A 19,008-nucleotide genomic window follows, 5' to 3' on the forward strand; every position below is an offset into this window, starting at 1 on the left:
TCCCATTACCTGGAAAACAGAGGAGCCGGTTTGGGTTCCTCAGTGGCTGCTTTCTTCTGAGAAGTTTGCTACAACTAAAGCTGGGTGCCAAGCTTATAAAACCATCAGTATTACCTTGGAATACCCCAATTTTTGTGTTTAAAAAGAAGTCAGGGAAATGGAGACTGTTGCATGATTTACGAGTTATTAATGAACAGATGCAAATCATGGGCCCCAGTGCAACTCGGGCTTCCTCTTTTATCCTCTCTGCCAGACTGTTGGCCTGTTGTAGTGATTGATATAAAAGATTGCTTTTTCTCCATACCTCTTTGTCCAAGAGATAGTGAAAGATTTGCTTTTACTGTTCCATCATGCAATCATGAAGAACTTGATCAACGACTACAATGGGTAGTTTTACCACAGGGTATGGCCAATAACCCTTCTGTGTGTCAACTTTTTGTGGGCAATGCCATTGCCCCAATAAGACAGAAGTTTCCTGCACCCAATTTTACAGATGATATACTTTTAAGTGCAAAGTATGAAGAGATTTTAGATTTAGTATATGGAAATTTAGTTAAATTGCTAGAAGGTAGGGGATTTGATTACTGCCCCAGAAAAGGCACAAAAGGGCAATTTTGTAAATTATTTAAGAACAAAACTAAGTCCTTATACCTTTATCCCCCAGAAGGTTGAATTGAGGTAAGATAATCTTAAGACTCTTAATGATTTTGAAAAATTACTAGGAGATATTAATTGGGTCAGATGTCATTTAAAATTACCAAATTATGAATTAAAACCATTGTATAATACTTTAGTTGTGGATTCGGCCTTGTAATCTCCAAGACAATTGACTGATGAAGCAAAGGAAGCTTTAGAGAAGGTTGAAAAAGGATTACAAGGCACAATTTTACATCGATGGAAGGAGGGTGCTATGCAGTCTAGCCACCCACAGGCAGCACACAGTATTGTTGTGGCAAGATGGTCCTCTGCTTTGGGTTTATCCCAAGGCTTCTCCAGCTAGATCAGTAGAGTATTACCATACAGCAGTTGCATGATTAGCCCTGAATGCGATCCAACAGTGCGTACAATAATTTGTTGTTTCCCCAACCTCAATCATCGTGCCCTATACAGGTCAGCAGATGAAGATCTTGTGTGGCACTGTGGATGATTGGGCTATATCATGCTGTGGATTCCATCGAGAGATAGATAATCATTATCCAAAACACTCTTTGCTATCCTTCTTTAAAGAACATCCCGTGATCTTTCATTGTTCCTATATAGGGGGCGCCAAACATTTTTACAGATGGATCCAAAAATGGCTGTGGAGCTTATGTGATTAACCATCAAGAGACAATTTTGTGCCAATATCAACCCGGCTCTCCACAAATAATTGAATTCAAGATTGTGCAGGAAGTGTACAAAATTGTTCCTTTGCTTTAATTTGCTCTCTGATTCGTCATATATATTAATGCAGTTAAGATATTAGAAGTGGCTGGCCCTATTAAAATTAGCAGCACGGTATGCCAGCTGCTGAGAGAACTTCAGGAATTGATCTGAGAAAGAGGTCACAAGTTTTTTGTCCAAAATATTAGAGCACATAAAGGTTTGCCTGCTCCTCTCAGTGAGTGAAATGATCTTGTGGATAGATGTACCCGAATGGAGTTCATATTCCTAAGCTCATCATTGGATGAAGCCCAACAGTTTCATAAACAATTTAATGTGCTTACTAAGACCTTAGAGCAGAAGTTTCACTTGTCTTGAGCAGATGCTTGACAGATAGTTTTAGGATGTCAACAGTGTATCACTTTTCACCATCCCCATAGTGTAGGGGTTAATCCTAGAGGACTTTTGCCCCTAAAGGTTTGGTAAATGGATGTAACTCACATATCTGGATTTGGGAGCCTAAAATACATTCATGTTTCTGTGGATACTTGTTGAGGTGTCATTCATGCTACCCCTACGAGTGGAGAAAATGCACCCAATGTTGTTGGACACTGCCTCTAAGCCTGGGCTGCTTGGGGAAACCCTCAACACTTAAAAACTGATCGTGGCCCAGCATAAACTGCCAAATCTTTCAAATCCTTTTATAAACAGATGAATGTGCCATGACCTGCCTTATAATCCCCAACATCAATGTGTTGTTGAGCAAGCACATCGTACCTTGAAGGAATGCATAATTAAACAAAAAAGGGGAATAGGCCATGGTAGAAGCCCCAAGGAACAGATATCCTTAGCCCCTTTTATTCTTAATTTTTTTTTTAATTTTGAATGATGATGGCCTTTCTGCTGCTGACAGACATCAGTGTCGGGCGGGCACATTGAAAGTTATGTGAAAGGGAAAGATGTGATCACTGGCTTATAGCATGGACCAGATCCCATGTTGGCATGTGCAAGAGGGTCTGTTTGTGTGTTTCCTCCGGATCTGCAAGATCCTTTGTAGGTCCCTGAAAGATTGACCAGGAGATGCTACAAGAATGATGATCCTGCTGTTGCTGACACTCCTCGGTGTGACCCAAATGCTGATTCAAACAGAGCCCTGGTGGGGGATACTACCGGTGTTCCCAAGACTCATGCCGATACGTCATGACTTTTAAGCCCACTCCTCTAATTTGGTTAAACAGTTGTCACGTTATCTTCAAGGCAATTGGGCAGGAGAATTCGACTCCTAAATGGATCTGCTACATGTAGCCGTCCTGAAGATGAACTCCACACGTGCAGATGCTAGACTGGCTACAAGATTGTCATCTTGGATTGCTAATGCTATGAATCATCTGAGGGTATGGGTGGGTATGGAAACCCTAGCTGGACGCTTGCTGCTGGTCTCCCTAGTGTGCCTGTGGTTTCTATTTTAGAATGAGGTTTGTTCAGAGGTGGCACACAGTTTGCAGCCATTGAAGCAGGACAGTCCCCTCAAGCTTGTCTAAGGGTCATTCAGAAGACCTTGTTGTACCTCACGCCCGAGTATGTGTGAGTGACTGTGCACAGTGATGGGCAACCTACCTTCTATCTATGGCATGGAAACTTGTGGAAGACGAGTTGTCCTAAGACTGGTTTAATGAAGAGATGATCCTAAGACACGTGGTTGGGGAGGGGTCACCATGCTCAGTGGTTCCTTTGCCTGCTTGGTTAATTAAATAAAAGGGGGAACTATAGGCAGTGGTGTTTGGTCCGCCTCAAACATGGCACTGGTTTCCACCTTCTACCCTCCCAATGGTGCGCTATCCTTGTAGTAAGCAGGTTCTTATTTGTCTATGCCTGCCTGGTCTGCTAGCTTCTGCATAGTGACAGCCTACCGGCATGGCCCACGTTGCTTGCTGGGATTGGCCAGCACTAGCTATTTAAGTGTGCTCCGGGGGTTCCCTAGTGTCTGAAAATTGTATCAAGGTTCCTGAGTAAAATTGCTTGAAGAAGATCTTCATTGGTCATGTCTTCCTTGTTAGTCGAGGTTGGGCATGATAAGGGACTTTGTAAATATTCCTCCATGTGTACTCAAAAATATTGTTTTCAAATTCCATTCTCTGCAATGATTTTGGTCACAAAGGGGACCCAGGTAATGAGTGAGTATAACATTGTAAATATGGTGTACCTATTTCAAATGATGAATTCCCAAATACTTATTTTATAAAAAAATTACCAGACATCAGGAAAGCAAAGGACAACATGGACTAATGAATTTGGTTTCTTGTCCCATTTGATATAAGTACTACACTATTGAGCTTCCAGAATTCCTATGGCCAGACTTGAGGTTTTAGGATGTTTTAACATGATTCTATCTTAAGGCAAAACATAAGATACCAGATGATGAGCAGGGAGAAGAATGGCTTAAGGAACAGTTAAACATTTACTTAAATAGGTTTATAAAAACAGGAAGGAGTATTTTTGTGAATTCTATGTTCTTGACATAGGTGGGCAGAATCCATGTTAACATTCCACTTAAACACTTAGGTGTTGGAGCCATCAAATGTATATATATATATATATATATATATATATATATATATATATATATATATACACACACACACACACACACATCAGTCAAAAAAACTAGATATGATTGACGAAAGTAAGAAGTGCATTCTTCCAGGAACCAGATATAAATATTTCTTGAGAGACACAGATATAGCATGTCAAATACATAAGTTAATGCTAGTAGTAAGCCAGTGAACTGAATATGGACCTCTTTTTGGTAAATTTTGAATAAAGATAGAGGAACTGAGGGTGTTTTCAAACCCATACTAACAACAATACCAATGACCAGAGCTTTCTCGTACTAGCCCAACATACAAAAAAAGTACATGGACTGACCTATGGCTCCAAATGCATATGTGGCTGAGATGGCCTTTTTGGGCAACATTGGAAAGAGGGGCCTTGTCCTCCACAGTTTGTCTCCCAGTTCAAGGGAATTTCATGCGGCAGAAAGGCTGGTTAGAGAAGAAGGTAATGGAATGGGTAGGGATCTTATGGAAAGGAAATGGAGAAAGGAAATATTTTAAATGTATATGTAGAAACATCTACTTAAAGAAGAAAAAATTGTTAAAATATAAAAAAAAAGAATGATATAAAAGAAAAGAAAGCTGCCAAGCAATCTCACATATTGACTCAGAAATCTGAAGTGGTAGTCAGGTTAATACTAGTATAAAGACTGAGATGATGAAGTCTCAACTAGAAGCAGTTCTCTCTCCCAGATATCAGTGTCAGACACAAAGTGCCCTATAGGTTTCCAAAGCATTGAGGAGTTTAACTTGAGTTAGGGACACAATACTTGTTTTTCCCTTCTTCCTTAGGACCTTTTCTTCTTGACAAACAGTACAGTCATGAGCTCTCAGGAAATCAACTGTGTCCTTCATAACACTTGGTTTTGGAATAAAGAAATAAATGATATAAACCCTCTGACATCCAGCAACCATAAGATCAGGGAAGTCCAGAAGCTTCTGACAGTCTCCCAACTCCTATTTCCCTTATGTGGAAGGCTCACATCAAGGCTATCTCTTCAGAGACCCCACTCAATTCCTACCAAGGACTCACTGAGCTTTCCAAAGGACCACATATTTCTTCCTTGTTTTTTATACCAAGACAGAAGGCCAGCTTCCTTCCCCCCATCCTATCTCATCATCCACTTTGTTATCACTCTCCAATTTTCTCTGAATTAGAGGCCAATTAGTAAACCCTAGAGGTATTGAAGGATATCTGAGAGACAGTTGCAGTCATGGCAACAGTTATGACATCACAGAATAAGCCAGGGCTCTCCAGGTTACAAGAGAGTTTTCAGGGAGGGCCTAATGGTCATGTCACTGAGAAATGCCATGTCTTACATCCTGAACATCTTTCTTTACATTGACAAGATTCGAGGGTGCCCTTTCCTCGTGTGTCTCCTTTGACACGGAGGAAACCTTTATGTACTCCATCTATCTAAAGGAGAGACTTCTCTCTGCTTCACTAGTGGTTACATGTTCTGAATGCAGAAAGTTATTAAGGGGCATGGCATGGGTAAAAAAGTTTTAGGAAAATGGAGTGTAGGAGATTCTTCTAGATAATATTTTTATTCTATATATCATAGGTTCATTCTTGTGACATACAGTTCAATATTTGAGGGTTTCTCCGTTTCTCAAAGGTCAGCATTTACCTACAGACCTTGAATAGAATGAATATTGTATTTCAATTTCTTACTGTATATTGTTTGATAAGGGACTTTGTAAATATTCTTCAATGTGTACTCAAAAATTTTGTTGGCCAATTCCATTTTCTTCAATGAATTTGGTCACAAGTGACTCCAGCTATAGAGTGATTATAAAAGTGTAAATACTGTGAACCTACTACAAATGATAAACTCCCAAATCCTTATTTTATCAAAAAATTTCCAGACATCAGGAAAGCAAAGGACATTTTTCACTGTTGAATTCAGTTCTCTACTCCCATTTGATATCAGTACTAGACTACATAGCTTCCAGTTTTCCCATGGGCAGACTTGAGGGTTTAGGATGTTTCACCATGATTCTTTCTTCAGGCCAATCCTAAGATATTGGATGATGTGAAGGGAGAAACATGGCTTGAGGAACAGTAAATTATCTACTTCAATAGGTAAACACAAGAGGACTATTTGAAACTGTCATTTGTGAATTCTAGATTCTTGACATAGTTGGGCAGAACCCATGTTAACTTTCCCCTTAACCACATAGGTGTAGGAGCCACCAAAATCATAGCATATATATATATATATATATATATATATATATATATATATATATATATATATATATATATCAGCCAACCTAACTAGATAAGATAGGTGAAGGTAAGAATTGCATTCTGCCAGGAATCGGAAAAAGATTTTTCCTGAGAGACAATGATACAGCATGTCAAATACAGAAGTGAATGCTAGTAAAAAACCAGTGAACTAAAAACGGACCTGCTCTTGGTAAACTTAAAAAAAGGATTAGAAGAGCTTAAGGTACTTTCAACCCCATAAGAACAACAATGCCAATGAACCAGGGCTTTCTCTTACTGTACGAATACACAAAGAAAGTACATGGACTGAGGAATGGCTCCAAATTCATATATGGCAATGGATGTAATTTTTGATCAACATTGGAAAGAGAAGCCCTTGTCCTCCCTTGTACATCTTTCAGTTCAAGGGAATGTCATGCGGGAGAAAGGCTGGTTAGAGAAAAAGGAAATGGGAATGTGTAGGGATCTTATGCTCAGGAAACTCAGAAAGGAAATAATATTTGAAATTTAAATATAGAAACATCCCGTTAAAAAAAACAATAAAATTTGCTAAAAATAAAAAAGAAAGATATAAAAGAAAGTAAAAGCTGTCAAGTAATCACACATATTGACTCGTAAATGTGAAGTGGCAGAGTAATACTAGTGGAAAGACTGAGATGATGAAGTCTCAACTAGAAGCACTTCTGTCACGTTAATATTAGTGGCAGACAAAAAAATCACTATTGGTGTCCAAAGCATGTTGTTTACTTCGAGATAGCAACACAATATTTGTACTTCCCTTCTTCGTTAGTACCTTTCTTCTTGACAAAAACAGTAAAGGTCATGAGCTCTGGAAAACAATTGTGCTCTTCACAATACTTGGGTTTTGTAATAAAGAAATGAATGATATAAACTATTTGAATTTTAGGAACCATAAGAACAGGGAAGTTCAGATGCTTCTAAGAGACTTGCAGCTCATGATTCCCATATGTGGAAGGTTCAAAAAAGGCTATCTCTTTAGCGATCCCACACAAATCCTACCTTGGACTCACTAAGCTTTCCAAGGACCACATATGCCTTTCTTTTTTTAAAAAAAAACAAGACAGAAAGCCAGCTATTCCCCTTCTCATATCTCTTCATCTTCTTTTTTGTCACGTCCAAATAACTGTTTACTCTGAATTAGAGGCCAATTAGTAAACCCTAGAGGTAATGAAGGAACATCTGAAGATCAGTTGCAGTCACAGCAATACTTGTGACATCACAGAAGAAGCTTTGGCTCTCAAGGATACCAGTGATTTTTCATGAATGAACTAATGATGATGTCTCTAAGACCTGCCATGGCCTATCTGCTAAAGAGCTTTCCTTACATTGACTAGATTTGAGGGTGCCCTTTCCAGGTATGTCTTCTGTGACACAGTGGAAATGTTTACATACTCCATCTCTCTAAAGCTAGTGACTTCTCTTTGCTTCATTAGTGGTTACATGCTCTGAATGGACAAAGTTATTCAGGGTCTTGGCATGGGTCGATGAGATTTAGGAACAGGAGTGTAGAAGATTCTTCTAGATAATATTTTCATTCTCAGGTTCATTTCTGTGACACAGTTCAATTTTCTTCGTTTTCTATTTTCCCAAAGGCCAGTTATTCCCTACAGACCTTTAATTGAATGCATGTGTATTTCAATTTTTATTGTATATTCCTTGATAGGTGACTTTATACATATTCCTGAATGTGTACTGAAAATTCTTTTTTCCACTTCTATTTTCTTCAATGATTTTCGCAACAAAGGCACCCAGCTCTAGAGTGATTATAACACTGTAAATTGGGTGTACCTACTTCAAGTGGTAAACACCAAATTACTATTAAATCCTAACATTTCCTCATATAAGTAAAGCATAAGACCACATGTAGTATAGAATTTGGTTCTCAGGTCCGTTTTGATCTCGGTTCTTCTGTTCCAGTGTCTCAGGGCTAGATTTGAGGTTTTTGGATGTTTTACCATGATTCTTTCTTGAGGCCAAACATAAGATAGAGAAGGATAGGAAGTGATAAGAATGGCTTCAGGACCAGGGAGACCTCATCTTCAATAGTTTCATAAGAACAGGAGGGAATCTATTTGCCAATGCAATTTGTGGATTCTACATTCTTGACCTAGTTGCACTGAATCCATGTTAAAATTCCCCCTAACTTCATAACTGTTGGAGCCACCAAAAGTATATTCATATATATCATTATATATATATGTATATGTATATATATACATATACATATATATATATATATATATATATCATACGTATATCACACACACACACACACATATATATATATATATATATATATATATATATATATATATATATATATATATATATATATATATATGGTGATCAGCCACCAAAATTAGATAAGATTTATGAAGCTAAGAAGTGCATTCTACCAGGAACTGGATATAGATATTTCCTGAGAGACACAGTTAGAGAATGTCTAATACAGAAGTGAATGTTAGTGGCAAACCAGTGAACTGAAAACGGACATCTTGTTGGTAGATTTTGAGACAGTATTACAATTGTTGAAGGTGCTGTTAACTACAAAAGAACAACATTCTCAATGACCCAGAGCTTTCTGGTACTAGACCAATATTCAAAGAATGAACATAGACAGAAATATGGCTCCAAATGCATATGTGGCAGAGGATTGCTTTTTTGGCACCAATGGAAGGAGAAGCCCTTGGTTCTACCTTGGTTTGTCTCCCAGTTTAAGGGAATGTCAAAGGGCAGAATTATGGTTAGAGAAGAAGGGATTGTGAACAGGTTGTGATTTAATGGGCAGGAAACTGAGAAAGGAAATAATATTTTAAACGTAAATATAGCCTCATCCAGTTTAAAAATCACTTAAATTGATAAAAAATTAAAAAAAGAAAGAAATAAAAGTAAAGAAAACTTCCAACTAATCACAGTTATTTACTCAGAAATCTAAATTGGTATTCAGAGTAATACTTGTAGCAAGACAAAGATGATGAAGTCTCAACTAGAAGCACTTCTTTCTCCGAGATATCCGTGTCAGACACAAAATGCACTATAGGTATCCAAAGCTTGGAGGAGTTTACTCTGACCTGAGGACCCAATACTTGTCTTTACCTCCTTCCTTAGGACCTTTTTCTTTTGGGCAAAAAGAAAAAAAGGCCATAGATCTCAGAAAAACAACTGTGCCCTCTCAAAATTTTGCTTTGTAATTAGGAAATGAATGATATAAAACCTTTGACATCCAGGTACCATAAGAACAGGGAAGTCCAGATGCTTCTGTGAAGCTTCCAACTCTTGATTCCCATATGTGTAAGTCTCAGATCAAGTCTATCTCTTCAGCGATACCACTCCAACCCTTCCAAGGGCTCCCTGAACTTGTCAAAGTACCACTTATTTTTCCTTTTTTTTTTCATACAAAGACAGAAGGTCAGCTTCTTTCTCCCCATCTCTGATCTCTTTATCCTTTTTGTTCTCACTCCCAAATGGCTGTTTACTCTGAATTAGTGGCCAATTAGCAAACCGGAGAGTTACTGAGGGAATATGTGAGAGGCAGTTCCTGTCAGGACAGTAATTGTTACATCACAGAAGAAGCTAGGGCTCTCCTAGTTACAACAAATTTGTCATGGAGGTCCTATTTATGATGTCACTGAGAACGGCCATCTCCTACATGCTAAACAGCTTTCCTTACATTTACCAGATTCGAAGGTGTCCTTTCCAGGTATGTCTCCTGTGACACACTGGAAACCTTTATGTACTCAATCTCTCTTAAGGTAGAGACTTATCTCTGCTCCACTAATGGTCACATGCTCTGAATGGGGAAAGTTAGCCAGAGGCATGGCTTGGGTCTCTAAGATCTAGGAATATGGAGTGCAGGAGATTCTACTGGATAATAATTTTATTCCCAGTTCCATTCCTCTGGCCTATAGTTCAATTTCCTCAGATATCTCTCTTTTCTAAAGGCCAATATTTTCCCTACAGACCTTTAATTGAGTGAATATTTTATTACATTTTCTTATTGTACATTCCTTGATAGTGGACTTTATATATATTGCTGAATGTGTACTCCAATGTTCTATTATCCTATTCCATTTTTTTGCTCTGATTTTAGAAAAAAGGGGGCCCAGTTCTAAAGTGAATATAATAGTGTAAATATTCTGTATCTACTTAAATGATAAACTCCTAAATCCTTATTTTATCCAAAAATTACCTGACATTAGTAAAGGAAAGGACAACATAGACTATATCATGTGGTTCTGCAGTGGCATTAGATAGCAGTTCTCTAATATCTACCTTCCAGTGTTTCCATGGCCAGATTTGAGGGTTTTGGATGTTTTACCATGATTCTTTATTCAGTCCAAACATAAAGTTCATGACATGGGCTGGGAGAGGAGTGGCTTGAAGTCCAGTGAATCTTCTACTTCAGTAGGTTCATAAGAATAGGAAGGAATCTATATGGCTTTGTCATTTGTGGATTCTAAAATCTTAACCTAGTAGTGCAGAATCCATGTTAAAAATCCACCAAACACCATAGCTGTACAAGGGACCAAATATATCCTCGTCATTCTGATTGGTGTGCTGTGGAAACTCAGGATTTTTTTTCTTTATTTCCATTTACCTGATGGCAAAGGATGTTGATATTCCTCATTTGAGAATTCATTGTTTAGCTCTACAGACACAGAAACACACACACACACACACACACGCACACACACACACACACACACACACACACACACACGCACACACACACACATTCAGCAACCAGATGTAGATAAGAGTGATGAAGCTAAGGAGTCTATGCTGCCAGTGAACTGAAAATTGACATCTTGTTGGTAGGGTTTGAAAAAGGATTAAAAGAGCTAAAGGTGCTTTCAACACCATAAGAACAACAATGCAAATGCAACAGAGATTTCTGGTAATAAACCAATATTCAAAGACTGTACATGGAAAGAACTATGGCTCCAACTGCATATGTTGCAAAGGATGGCCTTGGGGTCACCAATGGAAGGAGAAGTCATTGGGTTTGACTCCAAGTTCAAGGCAATGTCAGGGGGCAGTAAGGTGGGTTATAGAAGAAGGGGAGCAGAATTGTATAGGCTAATTATGGAAAAGAAACTGGGAAAGGAAATAACATTTGAAATTCAAATGTAGAAATATCCAGTTAAAAAAGCAATAAAATTTTATAAAAAATAAAAACAATGAAAGAAAGAAAAGAAATCTGCCAGCTAATCAAACCTATTGACTCAGAAATCTAAAGAGTCACTGTCAGAGAATGGTATTCAGAGTAATACAAGTGGAAAGACTGAGATGATGAAGTCTCAACTAGAAGCTCTTCTCCTCCAGATATCAGTGTTATAAACAAATTACACAATAGGAATCCAAAGCATGGAGGTGTTTACACTGCTGAGGAGACCATACTTTTCTTTCCTTTGTTTCTTTGAACCTTTTTCTTCAGAGCAAAAAGAGTAAAAGCCACGAGCTCTGAGAAGAACAAATGTGCCCTTCCCAACAACTGGCTTTTGTATTGAAGAAATTGATTACATAAACGCTCTGACTTCCAGGAACCATATCAAGCAGGGAAGTCCAGATGATTCTAAGAAGATCGCAGCACCTGATTCCCATGTGTGGAAGGCTCAGATAAAGGCTACTACTTCTGCAATCCCACTCAATACGTACCCAAGACTCACTGAACTTTCCCATGGACCAGATTTGAGGGTGCCCTTTCCAAGAGTGTCTCCTGTGACATACTGGAAACCTTTACATATTATATATCTTTAAAGCTAGAGACTTCTCTTTGCTTCAATAGTACTTACATGTTCGGAATAGAGAATGTTGGTCAGGGGCTTGGCATGGGTAAAAAAGATCTAGGAACATGGTGTGGAGGAGAATATTCTGGATAATAATTTCACTTCCACGTCCATTCCTGTGACATACAATTCAAGTTCCTAGGTTTTCTCTGTTTCCTAAAGTCCAATATTTTCCCTCCAGACGTTAAATTGAATGAATATTGTATTACATTTTCTTATTGTACATTCTTTGAAAGAGGACTTTATATATATTCCTGAATGTGTACTCAAAAATTCTGTTTTCTAATTTTATAATTATAATTATAAAATTATAATTATAAAAATTATTAATTATAATTTTATATTTTTGTAATGATATTGGCAACAAAGTGGGCCCAGCTAAAGCATGAATATAACTATATAAATATTGTATACCTACTTCTAATGATAATGTCCCAAATCCTTATTTTATACGAAAATTACCAGCCATCAATAAAGCAAAGGAGAACATAGACCCTAGAATACGGTTCTAAATTTCTTTTAGGCTTGAAAAATTTTGCCTAGAAAGTTTTGTAGTTGTATTTGTGCCTTTATCCCTCCACTGGTGTCCTTCCGGGCTACAGGAGTTGGCCTCTTAATGTTCCATATCACCAATGTAAGTCACAGCTTCGGTAAACCCCATTGATTCGTGCGTACCTTCATTATCCCGGACTCTTTCTCTTCCTGGAGATTTCCCCTACCTCCTCATCTCTAAAAGTTCAAGATTTCCTTTCCTTCTCCTGACTATCGGGTCATATCTCCTGTCCCTTCCCACACAGGATCCATTCTCCTCTTCCTTCCATCTCCCATCTAGTTCCTTCCCTCAATCGGCCTCCTAGACAATTTTATGCCCATTCTACATGAGACTCAATAACATGCACTTGGGGCATTCTTCTTGTGTATCTTCTTTGTATCTATGAGCTTAGTGGAGAATGTCCTGTAGTTTACGGATAATATTACTTATAATTGAGCAATTTCAAAAACCCTGCTGGATCATATTTTTATATTAGTATTCAACTTTGAAAATGATAATTTAATATGTGTGAATGTCTGGAGGAACAAATTTAAGTAAAAAAAAACTTAAAACATAGATCAAATCACAGATTTTAAAAGTTGACCTAATAATAAAATTGTCTACTATCATAAAGTTTGATTATATCACAGGCAATTTTTTAAGTGGTACAATAAATTTGGCAGACAAATGATGTTTTTACCAAATAATTATGGATAATTTGACTAAGATCAAATAAGATAAATATATTATTTCCATTTTGATATCACTTGCTGGCACTTTTCCTCAAACATGATGTATATAGCATTAAACATAATGGTATTAGATTTAAATTTTAATATTTATTTTAACCTAACCTATAAAGTAACAGGTTGTCTTATTTTATTCTTGTTGACATTCAACCTCATCCTCGCTTTTTCAGTTCTTTATTCCTTCCTGTCCTATGTCCCTCACCACTTATACTAGTCTCACTTCATTATTCTTACATCTACATCCATATCCCACATGTTCAATATCTTCCATGGCACACTGTTTAAAACCCAACTTTCTAATGTCTGCGACCTATATCAGTTAAATAAACTCAAACCATCCACAGCTTCACATAAATACAAGTATATTAGAAGGAGATTCTATGATCTATATGAGGAAGAACACATGGTATTTGCCTTTCTGAGTCTTTGCTACCTTACTCGGTATATTTTCTAGTTACGTTTATTTTCCTGAAACCATGATAGTTTAGTTTTCCTAGGGCTTAATGAAATACCATTTCGTATATTGTCATATTCTTATGTATCTACATATCAATGAATATTCCTTACTATTCTCAATAAAACAACAATAGATTTTTTTGTGAATTATAATGAGAAAGCTCAGATAGAGAAGTCAAGATTAATTACTGACAAACTAAGAAAAAAATTTTACAGATAAAAATTTGTGGTTATGTTAACTAGATCAGTGTATGCTAAGGTTAATAAAGGTTGTGGTATATATAATGTTTTAATACTAATTAAAATTGTAGAATATTCATACTTTAGAGAATGTTTATAAAATTGTCCATCACTAAATGATTTTCCACTAATAATTTAATTTTTTTATAAAATATTTTTGTTATATATATATATATATTTATATTTACCTATTTACCTTAAAAATAAAGAACATTAAGAAGATACTGTCATAAAATTCAATAATAACACCAAAGACCTGTTAAATTAATTAAAAACGGACTAGAAGTTATGGAAAACCTCTTCAGTTAAATTAAGAGAATTAGAAAAGTGATAGCATTTTAATAGAAATGCACGTATCAAACAATATACTATAAAATCCTGAAACTATACTAAGATGGTTACTATTCATTCCTATGTGCTAAGGATTCATCAATAAGCATGGTATATGAAGAGAAGGCATATATCAGAAAAATTTATTCATGTTTAACATACTAACTTTCTTCATAAAACTCAAGCGGACAATTCTCTTTTTTGTTGCTTAAAAAGTTTGTACAAAGCACGGCTTTTGATTATAACATAATATTTCAAAACTATCATTAAATATGCAAAGATCTTAACACAAAACCCAGTGTTTTCAGAGCAACCATACAAACTTAAGAAGAAAAGAAAACATTTTTAAGTACATAAATATGCGTAATGAAGTCCCCACCTTACCAGTAACAGACGGGTCAAATTTATTGATCTATATATTACCTAGAATACTCTATCCCAGTTCATTGTTCCTTAGCATATGTTTTTCCTCATCTTTCTCTGTTTCTTATCTTCTGAAAGCAGGTGGTATTTCTCATAAAATTAGTTCAAATCATAAAATCTTCACTCAACAAAAAGAAAGTGTTTACATTAGAGGAAAACCAATTAAAGGTTCTCATTCTTTATTGTGCAAAATTTTATATTTGATTTTGTATGCTTAATATGCTTCTACACCTTAGTGATGACCTTTCAAGATTGGCCTGAAATTCACCATTCTTAATTCACAATGTAAAAGCCCTTTAGCTAATCACAGAAAAGCCTTCAAAGTGTATTTACATAGGTTTATTTAATAAAAATTCAACTTATAGTTTAAGGGGAATAGTGATGTAAAGCACCTTTTCTTACATTTTCGGTGCCTTCAGATTATTTTATAGCTAAGTCATTTCATTAGAATGAAGAAAAAATTATTAACATCTTACTAAAATAAAATGAGAATTTTTTTCTTTGTATAATACGGAACTTATTCTTGAACATTTTTTTGACAGTGTTTCTTTTATATCCCTGGCAGTACCAGAAAACTCTCTCTCTCTCTCTCTCTCTCACCTTTTCTCTCTTTCTCTCTCTGTAGACCAAGCTGGCCTTGAACTTAGAGTTCTGCCTGCTTCTGCTCCCTAGTACTAAGATTAAAGGCCTGTGCAACCACACCACCTGCTTTTCTACATCTTTAACAAGCTCTTTTCTGATTATATTCCAAATCTTATGAAGTTAGTTCCCTAAAGTACCTAGAAGAAATACAATACCAAAAATATATTTTGCATATCTAAGTCCCTCTTCCCAAGTTCCTCCTTGATCTAGTCTCCTAGCAAGCTCTCTGAAGGAACTGAAAACAATAAATGTTTGCTTTCATTACAGGAATAAAGAAAAGGACTGTTTACTGCACAATCTCATGATATCACAGAACAATTCTTCCAACACTACAAAGTGAAATCTCATAAAAAGATGGGTACCCGAAGCCACAGAATGTTCCACAAATGAAAAGCAAACCTTCCCATCCTTTTGCTAACCTTATGCTGTGTTACGATGCAAGGCTTTCAAGAAGAACACAGATCAGATATCAGCTCCTGCTTCTTCCTTTAGGGGTGCCCTTGTGGTGAATAAACTTTACAAGCAGAAAAAAAAGAAAAAGTAAAGAAGTTCTATTCTTGTTGAGGAGAGTTTTCTCTGTCATGGGGTTTTTGTTATTTCAAATGAATTTTCAAATTGCTCTTTCTAACTCTATGAAGCAGTGAGTTGGAATTGTGATAGCGATTGCCTTGAATATGTTGATTGCTTTTGCCAAGTTTGCCATTTTTGCAATATTAACTCTACCAATCCATAAGCATGGAAAATCTTTCCATCTGAGATTTTCTTCATTTTTTTTTCTTCACAGAGTTGAAGTTCTTGTCATAAAGACCTTTTACTTGCTTGGTTAGAGTCACACTGAGGTATTTTTTATTATTTGTGACTAATGTGAAAATTGTCATATCCCTAATTTCTTCTCAACCTGTTTATCCTTGAAGTAGAGGAAGCGTAATGATTTGTTTGAGTTAATTTTATATCCAGCCATTTTACAGAAGTTGTTTATTGGCTGAAGGAGTTCTCTGGTTGAATTTTTGGGGTCACTAAAATATACTATCATATCATATACAAATCATGATATTTTGACTTCTTGAATTCCCTTTATCTCCTTTGGTTGTCTAATTTCTGTGAATAAGATTTCTAGTGCTATATTAAAGAAGTAAGTGGAGATTGGGCAACCTTTTCTATTCCCAGATATTTGTTGAATTGCTTCAAGGTTCTCTCCATTTATGTTGATGTTGGGTACTCTTTTTGTAATATTGTTTTTACTAAGTTTATGTATGGACCTTGAATTTATAATATGTACCAAATCTTTTAACATGAAGAGGTATTGATTGTTTTCATTTTTTGTCACCATCTAACAATGTGATCATTTGTTCCCCCACCCTGTGAGTTTGTTTAAATAATTGATTTTTCTATATGCTGACCTCACGTTGAACCATCACCATTTTTTGAAAATTCTGTCTTTTTTCCATTAAATGGTTTTAGAACATTTGTCAAAGATAAAGTGACCGTAGGTGTTTGCATTTATTTCTGGATCTCCAGGCTTGGATATCTGGTAAAATTTTCACTTACCATGAATGCAGAAACCAAGATACTCCATGACAAAGCCAAATTTACAAAACATCTTTCAACAAATCTAGCCCTACATGGGATAGTAGATGGACACTTCCAACACAAGAAAGGAACTACACCCTAGGGAAAATTTGGGAATTAATCTTTCAACAAACCCAAAAGATGATAGCCACACAAAAGTAATTCCATTTCTAACAATAAAAATAGCAGGAAAGAACAATAAATTTTATTTAATATCTCTTACCATCAATGGACTTAATTCTCCAATAAGAATATATAAACTAAGGGATTGAATAAATAAAGTGGACCAAACATTTTGCTGCATACAGGAAATATACCTTAATTATATAGACAGTCACTATCTCAAAGTAAAAGGCTGGAGAGAAATTCCAAGCAAATGGTCCCAAGAAATAAAACGGAAATAGCCTTTCTTACATTGAATAAAATTGACTTTCAACCAAAGATATCAAAAATGATAAGGAAGGACAAAATAATTGTCAAAGAAAAAATAATACTAAGATGAACTATCAATTATGAACAACTATGTTTCAAATGCTAGGGCACCTAAATTCACCAAAAGAAAATCACTAAGCCTCAAAGAATATATTGGTGCCAACACGATAATAGTAGGAGATTTCAATACCCAAGTTCATCAATTGACCGTTTGTGGCAACTGAAACTAAACTGATACATTAAAAATAACAGAAATAATCATCCAAATGGATTTAGCAGATATTTAAATAACATTTCATCCTAAAACTAGAGAATATACCTTTTTTCTTTGCACCTAAAAGTAACTTCTCCAAACTTACCATATACTGTGTCATTAAACAGGTCCATATAGATACCAGAATATTGAAATAATCCCATGCACCCTATCAGATTATCATGGACTAGTGCTGGTCTTCAATACTTTCTTATTTTTATATTTGTTTTTATTATCGATATTTGCTTAATGTGGTATTTTTGAAACACTAGCTTTCTTGATAGTTTGGCACTATGAAATCTAGGTTGGGTTTAGCCTAATAGTAATTCTTCCATTTTGCCTCTATAGTAGCAAGAATGAGAGCTCCATTCCATTCTTTGGTATATACTATATTTTGAGTGAACATTTTGGGCACACAGTGCATTTAATGGTTTTCATCTCTTCTTAAGTATATATTATTATTATCTCATCTTAAAAATTTGTAACTTGACAATGACATTTTTAATATCATGTTTCTGAATGGCTCTTTTGATCTCATTTTGTTTATATTTTATCTCCATTTTAAATGGATTTTCCTTTGTGAATATTTTCTGTCTTTAAATATGTTTGTGCCTTTATGAGATTTTATTATTGTTTATCAGTGAAAAAATGCATTTTATTTACACCAGCAGCCATACAGGAAGGGGAACACAAGAGTTAGTTAGCTATTTGTATAGTATTGGTTACTTATTAAAAAATAAAAATCTCTGAAACAAAGGACAGTGATTAATTTCACACTATCCTCCCCCAATGTTCCCAGCATACAGTAATTCCTAGTAATGGCCTGAGGTCATGTGGTGTTGGGAAATACTTTATGGAAGAATAAACCCACAAACCACAGAATATTTAAAGAAAATCTTTCTTCCATACACACAGATACATAATACGATTACAGGGAGGTCAATACAATTAATTAAAGAAGATGTAAAGAATATGTTGTTACAAGAAACTGAGGACAAGGAAAGAATTTCAAACCACTGTCAACTATACAATGGTGAACATTTGTTCCCAAAAAGTAGTTTGTGTGCCAGAACAATAACGGCTGTATTGGACCCACCTTTTATCTACACAGAGTGGGGAGCAATGGTCCTATTGGAAACAATGAAGACAGAAAACGAAAACAATAGCAAAAGGGGGAATTAATATAAGCAATCTGGTAATGCAAACTACCAAAGACATCTTTATGTTCTAACCAGAAATCGCAGGAAAACTCATATCTGAGCGCCCTATCTAATGACAAGAGTGAGCAAGCCATGGCCTTTCTCCCTTTCATATTTTTAAGTACTTTACAGAAACAAGAATCTCAGATTGCTTTATCCATGATTT

At 35.9% G+C, this 19,008-nt stretch overlaps 1 long non-coding RNA gene across 4 annotated transcripts in view; it reads left to right on the forward strand.

The window, feature by feature from the left end:
* Positions 1 to 7,289: 7,289 nt before the first annotated feature.
* LOC120099722 (uncharacterized) overlaps positions 7,290 to 19,008 on the forward strand; it is a 28,053-nt gene continuing 16,334 nt past the window's right edge. For 2 of the 4 annotated variants that reach the window (XR_010062263.1, XR_010062262.1), the window contains exon 1: positions 9,604 to 9,928. This is a non-coding gene — a long non-coding RNA (uncharacterized LOC120099722). Of the gene's footprint in view, positions 7,584 to 9,603; positions 9,929 to 11,665; positions 11,994 to 19,008 lie in introns of those variants that run through there. The other 2 variants (XR_005498901.2, XR_005498899.2) reach the window with 2 other exon arrangements.

Source organism: Rattus norvegicus (assembly GCF_036323735.1).
Source record: "Rattus norvegicus strain BN/NHsdMcwi chromosome Y unlocalized genomic scaffold, GRCr8 chrY_unlocalized_26, whole genome shotgun sequence".
NCBI classification, from domain to species: Eukaryota; Metazoa; Chordata; class Mammalia; order Rodentia; family Muridae; genus Rattus; species Rattus norvegicus.